The following is an 11,749-nucleotide window of genomic DNA, read 5'->3' on the forward strand; positions in this document are numbered from 1 at the left end:
GGTATCGTGATACTACTCAGAACCATGATATTTTCATTGGTATTGTACAGTGGGTCCCAATTTGGTACCGTGACAACACTAATCTGGAGGGGGTTCATCTGCAAAAACTAATGAAAAACTAAACAACGATATTCGGTATTCGGTACTTGGTATTCGGCCAAGCGTTTAATATTATTCGGCTTCGGCCACAAATTTTCATTTCGGTGCATCCCTACTATCAAGATACCTCAGCGTCTTGGTAAATAATCCTGAGCTAATGTTAGTCACTCAGTGTAGCATCACCATTAGCCTGATCTTCAGAGCCTGATCCTCGGAGCTTGGCCAGCATCAGGTTGGTATAGCTGCCAAAAATATCAAATTGACTGACGCACACTGTCTTATGAAAGCGTGCAGCAAATGGACCGCCCTCCTCATAAACTCGACAGTGCTTTTCTTTATTTTAGTAGCCAGCTAGGCTAGCTGACTGGCTAACTTCGCTATTTGAAGAGGAGATTATTAAAATGATCAATAACGCTATACAAAAACATGAACAGTGAATAAAGTGTGTAGAGAGCTAACTGTAGCTCCTTTTACACTGCCAGATTTTCCTCGAATGTTGGGCCGTTTTGCCACCAAGCTGCGAGCGTTTAGACACACAGAGCCGGATTGGCGAGTTGATCCGAGGTGCCCAATTTTCCGCCTCGTAGGGTAGACATATTGGAGGAACCCTTTTGGTTTAAACTGAAAAAGGTGGCCTTCTGCAACGGGAGGGGCTGTTGAAGACTTGTGGGAGGAGCTGTTGATGACGCCACATGTGCGAGCCACTGGCGGTGGATAAACAGGAAACAGCTGATAGCAGGAATTAGCGAGCAGCTAGTAGCAAGAGGGAAACACAAACCTGACAGACACTGTAAAGATGAGCAACTGGGGAGACAAGGAATTGCGCGCCCTCCTTGTCCTCGCAAACAAAGAGGCCATTAACCGTCAGATGACGGGGACGGTGAAGGACGGGCCAACTTACGAGAGAATCACCGAAGGACTGACCAGCCGCGGCTTCCCTCCCACGTCACTGGTTACGTCACACGCTGAGCTATATGTTTTGTTACTTGCTCACGCCCCCCATTGCCCCGAAAAAGGCGCATTCTGTATAAACAGAAGTAGGTAGGCGGCATTTTGCTGCACTCCCCGATTTTGTTTTTATACTGCCAATGCTGAAAGAAGACTGATTGGGCTTTCCTGCAAATTTGCACAATTCCTATCTAAAAAGGGCTTGTGAAAGGTGATGTAGCATTAAACAACTCAATGATGGAAAAGCAGTGTGATGATAAAGGCAGGAGGCGAAGGTAATGTTACAGTAGTGCTGACAGGAAGTGAAGACATGAAGCTCGTAAAACAGATATAGCTCACACTACATTGTGCAAGTAGAGAAATAAACAAAGGTTCATTTGTCATTACCAACACATTTCCCAGTTGTGTCATAGCTTTACACTCCGTCTCCCTTTAAAGACTGAACTGGATTCAATCAGTAAAATCAATGACGGGATCAAAGAATCCATTTGGACTCTCCTGGGTCGTCTCTTTCATGGACACCACGTGTCCCCAACGTTTTACACACTCACACAACCAGCAGATTGGAGTTTGTCCACATTCATTCTCATGTAGCATGAACACAACACACACAGCCGATTTGTTTAGCATCCAAGAAGTCACACTGTTTGCCTCGGGCCACCGCTGCACGCATGTAAGGCTATGATCAATATCAAAGTCTTTGATGATCACACAAACACACAAGTTCATAAAGAGGAGCCTGCTATCTACAATTGGTCACACACTCACACACACACACACATTCACACTCACACACACACACACTGAGGCAAACATGTATACACCAAATCATCCATCTGCAATTCGACACACACTTACACAATCAGGCGTGCTGCATGTCCCAGCTGCAGGGCTGAGAGCGCGCTATCATCTTTGAACTCCAAAGTGTTGATGAAAACAGCACGTTAGCTTTAATCCCAAAATGGTGCATGTGTGCGCTGTATGTTGGAGCATTGTTGTGTGAGACTGCATCTATAAATAAATTAATGATTCTGTGTGTGTTTCTGTGCATGTGTGCATATATGGCATGTTTGGTCATGTGCATTTACTTAACAAGCCGTGCCTGCACCCTCTCCACTCCGTCCTTATCACTACGAGCACTGGTGCATTCCTCGATGCTAACAACAACAGGCCATAGGCACTGGACTCTTTTTCTCCTCGCGCTCTCTCGCTGTGCCGCTGTTTGTCTGCCCTATAAATAGGCCATTACTTTGAAATGTAAGTATGCTTCCTAAAATCCCCACCCCTCTCACTCCGAGCGCTCTCCCTCAAACACACACACACACACACACACACACACACACACAAACGAGTGGTCCTCCTCGTGCACAGAATCAGCCCACCAACCCAACAACAGAGCCCAGATTAAACTCTCCTTTTTAAAGCTTGTCTCAGTGAGAGCAGGGGGGGGGGCAACATCACCGGCCCGTTTGATGTGGCTGGTTGATATGCAGCTTGTGATGTTTGGTTGAGTGACTGACTGAGTGCACGCAGCGCTCTGAGAGCAGGTCCTTGTTTTAACTTCAGTGTACCGTATAGCTTAATAAAGCAAACAGTGTGACTTGAAATGAATGCAAAACCTCTGTATAATGCACCAGCAAGTGTCATCATCAGTGGGGACTTAATCAGCAACAATTCTGACAATTAATTAACCATTTCACTCCTAATTTTTTTTTTTAAATGCCAAACTTCTTTGATTCCAGTTTCTCCAATATGAACATTTTGGGTTTCTTTTGTCCTCTGCCTTTAGAAACTGAAGAGCTTTGCATTTTTGGCAAACCAAGACGTTTGGTTTTTATTTTGAACCATTTCTAGACATTTTATTGGCCCAACAATAAACCAATAAATTAGGAATATTAAAGGTGGGGGGAAAAATGATACCTCATAATATTACAATATTTGCGTGGCAATATTTTATTGATACACGGACGCAATTTACTTTTTTATTATAGAAATTATTAGTATTATTTTTCATTTATTCAAACCTTCTTTTTTTTTACCAGGAAGTCCCACTGAGATCAAATTCTTTTTTACAAGAGAGATCTGACCAAGGTGTATGCTGTGCAATCACAACATATTAAGGCTGGGCAAAATGGCTTTAAAATAATATCACTATATTTTTCAGGCCATATTGCAATATACGATATATATCCTGATACTTTAAAATCTCCTCTAAAGAACTGCAGACTAATAAAATACAACATTAAATAACTGCAGTTACAATAAAATTAAAGTACTGTTATAATAAAGTTAAATCAAGTATTGTTATAATTTAATAAATCAAAGCAGAACCACTGGTGCTTTTATTTTGAAGCACCTGGCTCATCTCGTGTTGATGTTCTCGCTATGAATTTGAAGATTCCAGTCAACAGTTAGCCGTTAGCAGTTAGCACAAAGTTAAAACACGATGTCACCATTTATACTCGATGCTCCCGATATAGTCATTTTAAATATGACACGTGGAACAAGCCACGATACATCAAGTATATTCGATATGTCCCCTACTCCTACAACATATCAAAATACAATATATAAAAAAAATCACAATAAAACAGAGGAACAACTATTTATCACAGTGACAACCTCATGCCTCCATCACTACATCCTATATGCTGCCTTTGAATTTATCAATGGATAATAAAGTTCCTTATTCTAGATCTTTTGCAGAGTATATTACAAAGCAACCACTTAGAGGAGCGTAGCTGAATACTACCAGAGCTACAACAGAGAGGGGTACAGAGGTAAGCTGGGAGTTTACCCAGCACTGCTTTGTAGATAAAAATATACCAGTGCTGTTTTCTGTGAGTGGTCAGCGATGTTCAACCCACCACATCATAAAGAATGCAGTGGTGAGTGAGCAACGTTGCATTTGTAATGAAACGTTCACTGAATCAATGCTCTGCAAAATGGAGGAGGCTGCAGGCATATACAATATGTCACTGTAATCAATCACTGGCAGAAAAGTAGCTTCCACAAGTTTGTTTTTTTGGCACTGAAAGTAAAACAATATTTATTTCTAAAATTTACTTCACTAAGCTTCCTAGCTAGATTAGCAAAAATACCGCATATATAAATTAAATTGAAAAAAAATTAAATAAAAATACTTCAAATACAAATTAAATTAAAAACAAATTATAAAATACTGCAAATATAAATTAAATTAAATTAAATTAAAAAATTAAATAAAATTCATCAAATACAAATTAAATTTGAATTTTTTATAAAATACTGCAAATATAAATTTAATTAAAGTAAATTACATTAAGTTAAAGAGAAAAATCAAATAAAAATACTGCACATATAAATCAAGTTTTCCTTTGGGGACAGAATTTACGGTTGAAAACATCTAATATATTGAAATATATCACATAATACTTTGCAAACTGCAAAACCTTTAAAACTGCAGTAATATTGTATCCAGTAGTTTCATGATAACATCGTATTGTTCAGCCTCTGATGTTTCCCACCACAAGAGAAAATACAATTAAAAAAATCAGTCATAAAAATAATTGTTAGTTGCAGTGTTCACTCCATGATGTCTCAGCATGTGTCTCTGTTTTAATGGCACCTAAAAAAAAATCCTTGCACAAACTGAAATAAATACAATAATTTTTTTTGCTGGATTTGAAAAAGCTTCTTAAAAATATTTTGAATCAACTCTTCTGATTAAGAAGAGTAAAAATAAAATAAAAATAAAATAAAATTAAAAGGGAATTTCTAGAAAAAGATTAACTTAAGAAGACAGCCTCTTGATTTTAGTTGCAGATCAGATCATATGAGGGATGTGAGCAATGTTTTAAGCGAGACTTAATGAGCCCCTGAGAGACTTTTTCTTGTGTCCACTAGAAACCAACTGGTTTGCAGCACAAACATTCATTTTAATGGACCCTGAAGTGTTGAAATGTTTCTGCTCATCACCATTAATTTGTAAAGAATCCATTAAAACACAAGCTCTACACAATCCACAGGACAGCTATAACATCTGAGCACTGCCAGCTGAGGTTCATTGTCTTATACGATGCATCAGAGCAGAGCTGATGTGACGACTCTTTAAGCCGTTTCTGGGGCATCAGTGACGGCCTGATATCATGATGGAGTACGGTAGACTGCTACGGCATCACTCGACATCCTTGACTAATCCAGCAGAAAGCTTTTACAGTGGAGATAATGCAGCAGGAGAAAGGATGTCCTCACTGGACGCTGGCCTCATATTCTGTAAATCTCAAGGCCACTGCTGTAACTATGAGGTCACTGCACTGCAGGATCAGACCGTTAAAGTGCTTCAGAAGAGTTTCAGTCACATGTTTGATTTAAACCATTCGGAGTGTTATTTGGTTCTCACTGAACAAAAAGCAACAAACCAGGGGCACAACGATAAATCTGTCTGAATCAAACTACAGATTCAATTATCAACATTCAGATATTATCAATGCAAAGTGAAAACATCTATTTAAATCTTTAAGATACGCCTTTATTTTGAAACTCCCATGGCACATCTGCTTTACAGTTTCTGTCCAAGCGCACGTCACTCTAAAACATTCAAAGAGAGCTAATGGCCCAACGTCAGGCAGATAACGGGATGGAGCAAGAATAATTTTATTCAAACCAGTCACCACAAAAAAATGTTGTCATTGTACGTTTCTGCAAACAATGGATGGGTTAGATCTGCATGTTATTATGTAGCGAAAAATATCAAAGCTTTTCAGTAATGCTGAGGTTAACATGTGGTTAGGTTTAGGCACAAAATCCACTCGGTTATGGTTAGGTAAAGATCATGTTTTGGCTTAAAATACCCGGTCTGTGGGGCATGATTCCCGCTGGAAATGCAGCAAACTTTTGGTTTAAGGAAAAAAAAAAAAAAGCGCTTTCAATTACAACTGGTTTTGTGTGTTGGTCTGCAGCTTGGCAGGCGTCTCGCCCAGGTGTCACGCCATCCACCATCCCCTCCACCTCCCAACGACAAACTCAGGTCACACTCTACGTCACTTTAGAAACGCTGAAGTCGCACATATAAAACAATAACTGTAGAATCCAGTGGTGGAATGTAACTGAGTACATTTACTCATGTCCTATACTTTAAGCAACTTAGGTCTTTTCTTTTCATGCCACTTTATTTTTGTACTCCTCTGCATATCTAAGGGAAATACTGTACTTTTAACTGCACTACATTTATCTGAAAGTTTTAGTTACAAGTAACTTTATCAGTTACGATTTTTTTCATTAATGAAAATCAGAGTTTATAAAACATGATGTTTTGATAAAAAATTAAACTACCAAACAGTTTTTACAATTTCAGCTCAAACAATTAGTCAAAAAATCAATTGGCCGATCGACAGAAAATTATTTGGCAACTTTTTTATTTTTTTTTAATTTTGAGGCATATTTGGGCGTGTTGTTTTTATTTTTCAAATTTTTTACTGTTTAATTTGTTTTTAGATTTCTTTGCATTGGGTTCTTTTACTTTTAATACTTTAAGTAAATCTTCCTGGTTTCACTTAATTACTTTTAAGTAAGCTTTTCAATGCAGGACTTTTACTTGAGTATTTTCCCAGTGTGGTATTGGTACTTTGACTCAAGTAAAGGAACTGAATACTTCCTCCATTATTGGTAACATCTTTGTGGTTTGCAGAAACGTACAACAACAGCATTTTCTTGATGTGATTGGGCTGTTTTTACTTCATTACTATTTTACTACAATGTTCCTTTTCAAGAATTAAGTATCAGTAATAAGCAGTAATTCATCATCAGTGTTTTCTCCTGACAGGTCGTCTCACTCAGTATGGTGCTGCAGCACAGGGACTTGTTCTGTGTCTGTGGAAACACTGAGGGTCGGGCGTCATAAAGGGTCACAAGGTTAATATTGGGTTAGAGAAAAAGAATAGATAATAAATTCGGACACACAAAATTCAGTTTCTTATCTCTATGTTAGGCTTTTGTCTAACTGTATAGTTCAACACTACTGATATAATCACACACTACAGATATCTAAAAGTAAAACTCTTAACGAGTCACAATTCTGCCTCATCAAGTCCTGCAGAGCTTCACCACTAACCTTATTACTTCTGCACAGCTTCCAACACAACTCATGTCATATGGCTTCAGTATTGTCACTTATTATGTTATGTATAGTTTTAATTTTACTTCACTTCTTACGGACAAAAAGCTGATGAAAGCTGCTTTTCTTTGTCTTTTGTGAAAACAAATTAAATGTGTTTGCATTTTGAACTTACAAAGAGATGTAAAGACGTCCCTTTGGACTTAAGGAAACAGTGGTGGGTGTTTGTCACCATTTCATGAAATTTCCTGCACTAAAACATGAATTAACTGAACTGAGAAAATAATGATTAACTGGTAATGACATCACTGTTAGATGCAGCCCTGGTGTTATCTTGTCTTATAATTTTACATCTGCAAGCCTCTCAAAACGGTGCAAAAATCGATGCTTTTTTCAGTTATTTTGATAATTTTATCGCTCCAGCACCTCAATTCAATTATTTCTGAATTACATCTACACTACAAATACAAGATACAATCTATGAAGGCATAGTGAGTCTCTGACCTACGTGTGAGGAGGGGAAGTATCTGGACATATATTAGGAGCTACAGGCAGGTTATGATCCACTAAACAACCTTGTTGGTTCTTTCTGATTTCTCCTACAGGGACTGACATTTGCATCGTAGCCTGTAAAATACATCACAGGATTACTCTGCCTCTTTTTTTGCATAGGATTATCTTCAGCTGAGTATTATAGCCCTCCAGTGAGAACACGAGGCGATCAGACCTTTCCAATTACTGAGCCACACTTTCCCATAAAGACACCAACACCCTTCTCCCCACACACACACACACACACACACACACACAGCAGGCAGAAGGTAGAGTATAGTTTGAATGTCTTCTGCCTCCAAACTAGGCTGCTGATGTAACGAGTGAACATCTGTGAGCCTCGGGGAGGACTGAGCCATATGCCACCCAAATTTTAGGAGCCGCTGAGGGGTGGGGGGGGGGGGGTTGATGCTGTGGGTGGTGGTGACAGAAGTGGTAATCAGAGTGGGGTTCTCCAGGGGCCCCACCTCAGGCAGGCTCAGTTACTCCAGTGAGAGGAATTAGGAAGAGTGGGGTGTCGCTTCTGCGTAATTCAGTTTTCAATTATAATAATAATAAAACAACCTCAGTGAGGGCGCACACTGAGTGCGTTAATCAGAGGTTACATTCCCAGCCATCGTCTCCCTCCTCCGGCCCTGCACAGCCCAGCGATCCCCGGGACCACACCGGAGCTTTAATGTGCGTGTGAGGGGGAAACGCTGAGTCCCGCGGTGCTGTGTGAGGACGCACCGCTTTACCGGCTCTGACAGGCAGCGCCGGCACATTGTTTCCAACCGCCGGTGATCGGTAACACGGCACATGTCGCGTGTTTAATCACAGCATTGGGTCATGATGATGATGATGATGAGTGAAACAGCCCGGAGTGTGCAAACACCGCTGCAGCCGCATTCAGCTGCTCTGGAAGTTGAGCAGCCGCCGGTGACCGCGCTCCGCCGCACCGACAACAACACCGGAGCTCCTGATATTAACACACTTCACAATACAAGTCCGAGTGTTTAACTCCGGAACCTCATGCGCTTTATGTGACGTGCACATGGCTCACACACACACACACACACACACATATTCCCAGCACAAAAACATTTGCGATGCGATCGGGCAGCACAGATTGTCTTACCGTGAGGAAGAGGAGGAAGAAACGATGCACAGTGGATGAAGAAATTATAAATCCTTAGTTGGTGCCCGCATTGTCGGACGGAGAGGAGGAAGAGGAGGAGGAGGATGAGAGGGAGCAGGCTGCTACTGTGAGGGAATAATCCGACTGTCAGTGACAATAAACCAGAGAGCAGAGGAGGAGGGGGGGGGGTGATACCCCATCCAATTAGAAACAGCGGGATTGATTGTCACAGGAAATAAGGCAGTCAGTGTTGGGAGTCTGTCAGGATGGGACAGCCTCTGATTGGACACCAGCTTTATTGTTTTATAGCAGAGGGGAACATTTTAAAATATAATGGAGCCAATAAAACATGTACACATGAATCCTGATTACAGCGTGACGAGTGTGACTGCCAGCTGTTACTGAGGCTGACTGCACGCTGACTGCACACGCACACACACACACACACACACACACACACACACACACACACACACACTTTGAGCAGGCTGTGCACATTTCCTTCACTATAAAGTCCAGTGTGTGATATGCAGAGCTGAGATTAGTGGTGCACATTTCCATATTCAAAGCTGGAGCTGCCAGCCTCCCCTCCATCTCCCCTCCATCTCTCCTCCGCTGCCGCCATCTAGAGTGAGGACGAGGTCATTAAAGAGAGGAAGGTCTTATCTTTTTATTATAACAAGCCGTCATACACTGACTCCATGTGACTATAAAACATATTCCATATTCTTATCCTGATTAAAAAGTTCATTCAAACACTGTTCTGAGTGTTTCAGAGCTGGACCAACTTTTATGTGTGTAAACTGGGGTGGAAAATATGAAACAACAGTGAGTGTCAGTTGGGTTTGGAAACTACAAAAAGTCATTTTAAATCTTTACAAGATGCATTTGTGACTGAAAATTAAATTAAATCCATAAGAGCTGTTTCCCTTTACAGATGTATTTATCCTGGACTGTAAACATGAACAGCTGTTAACATTTCATTTCTGATTTTTAGGTGTAGTTACTGTATTTGTTAGACAAGTTTAACTTTACTGTATTTCACAAAACAAGAGAAATTCTCCTTTGACAATTTTCTTTTGCTTTGTGACAAACAGTAAAGTTTATTTGATGTGTTCTTGTCCTTATCTTTATCTATGCGATAGAAATATAAATTAACAGTCAATATTAACAAATTGAGTATAAAATAACCAGGCTTCAAAGGCCTGATTTGTACTTACGTATAAATCTTTGACAATAAAACTTTTATTTTGTCATAAAACCTGAAATAAAAACTTAAAAACAAGATACTAGGGGCGGGAAACAATCAGTACAGCAAAGTATCGTGACATTTTTGTGTGGAAACATCGTGTCGTCACGCGGTGCCAAGTATCGATCATTTTTTTATATAAACTATTAATATGACAAATACAAATTAAGATATGATAAGATAAACTTTACTGTCCCAAGCAGACACTTTAGGTAGCCTAGGCTACTAGAATAATGTAACCAGTTGCATTTTCAGTCCTCTAGATACATTTTGCTGCTGCAAATAAAAATGGCTGAAGTGAGATGAACAGACTGAAAACTTTATCTCATTAGATAAAACAGATGTTGACTAAGATCTTCTTTGGTGACAGAATTTACAGTTGAAAAGGGTAAAAAATCACAGTATATTTAGTGCAATACTCAGCTTATCACAACATATTCAAAATTATAATATTGCATCGTGACTAAAGTATTGTGCTGATATCGTATCGTGGATCCTCTGGTGATTCTTACTCATACGAGATACCACAGATCTGAACTGGATTAAAATGTTGGGAGTAAAGAGGAGTTTGTAACTATACAGAAATATCTAAATTAGACCTCGACCTAAACATTCATCAGCCGATATTGGCCTATCACAGATAGGTCTGTATCAGCGTTGCTGTTGTCTCATATGTAACATTATGAAAAGTTTTTAAAGACCATAACGCAGAAAAAGATGTTTGGGGGATTAATAAGTATTAAATTCCTAATGAAGTTTAGTCTTTCACTGCACAGTTTGTCATTAAACATATGTATAGATCCCAGGGGGACAGTTTTAAAGATGTGTAATTACTGGTAGATTTGATTTAGTTTGACTATTAATATTGTGACAGAATCAGAATCTCACTCTGAGTTACTGTTGTTGTTCACAAACTAAAGAAATGAGAGATCATTTTAGTTTTTACTGAAGATCTGAAGCAAACTGTGAAACTACATCACTGATTTTGTTTCACTTCTATGTTCTTGATAATAAAATATTATTCATAACTTGTATTGACAAAAATATCGTTTCCACAAAAATACCCTAAAATATCGTGATATTGTTTTAGGGCCATATCGCCCACCACTATATTAGTGCTCTGTAAGTGTTATGTTGATATGTGAGTGTTGAGCTCAGATTAATAAATGTGTTATTTTATATTGACACAGCAGCATTATATTGTTGTTATTTACACTTTCTGATTAAATCTATAAATTTTATTAAATGGGGAAAAAAGGCCCCTTGCAGTGTTTAACAAGCCTCTCAGTCATTTCTGGTGCCTGACCTGAATACTTAGCCAAAAAGACACAGAGTGGCATCATGTGACAGATAAACAGTGAGGATAATAAACCGGTAACTTACCCGCGGAGCCTCCGGGTCTCTGTGATCCGCCTCTGTGTCACTGTCGGGCGGCTGAGCGGCCGCCTCCGCCTCGGTGTGATGCTGATGTTCTGGTCCTGTTGGCTGCTGCTGGTCTGGTTAAAGTCCAGGTTCAACAGGTGACCTCACAGTGGCTGTTGCCCGGTAACCGTTCCTCTTTGCTAGCAGTGTTAGCATCGTGTTAGCTAAGCTGTTTACCAGCGAGCAGACTTCTGAAAAAGTCCAGACAGTCGGTGTGTTTTTCAGAAGTGAAAAGTCTCTGCTGTCCTGAAACATTTAAATATATATA

The 11,749-nt window shown here is 39.7% G+C and overlaps 1 protein-coding gene across 3 annotated transcripts in view; it reads right to left on the reverse strand.

Annotated features, from left to right (window-relative positions):
• The window catches only part of pcbp4 (poly(rC) binding protein 4), a 536,281-nt gene extending 527,339 nt beyond the window's left edge, over window positions 1-8,942 (reverse strand). For all 3 annotated transcript variants that reach the window (XR_007569440.1, XM_050037692.1, XM_050037691.1), the window contains exon 1: window positions 8,811-8,942. The gene's annotated coding sequence lies outside the window, so the exon portion shown is untranslated. The remainder of the gene's footprint in view (window positions 1-8,810) is intronic.
• Between the last annotated feature and the right edge of the window lie 2,807 nt (window positions 8,943-11,749).

This window comes from Epinephelus moara, chromosome 24 (genome assembly GCF_006386435.1).
Source record: "Epinephelus moara isolate mb chromosome 24, YSFRI_EMoa_1.0, whole genome shotgun sequence".
Lineage (NCBI taxonomy): Eukaryota > Metazoa > Chordata > Actinopteri > Perciformes > Serranidae > Epinephelus > Epinephelus moara.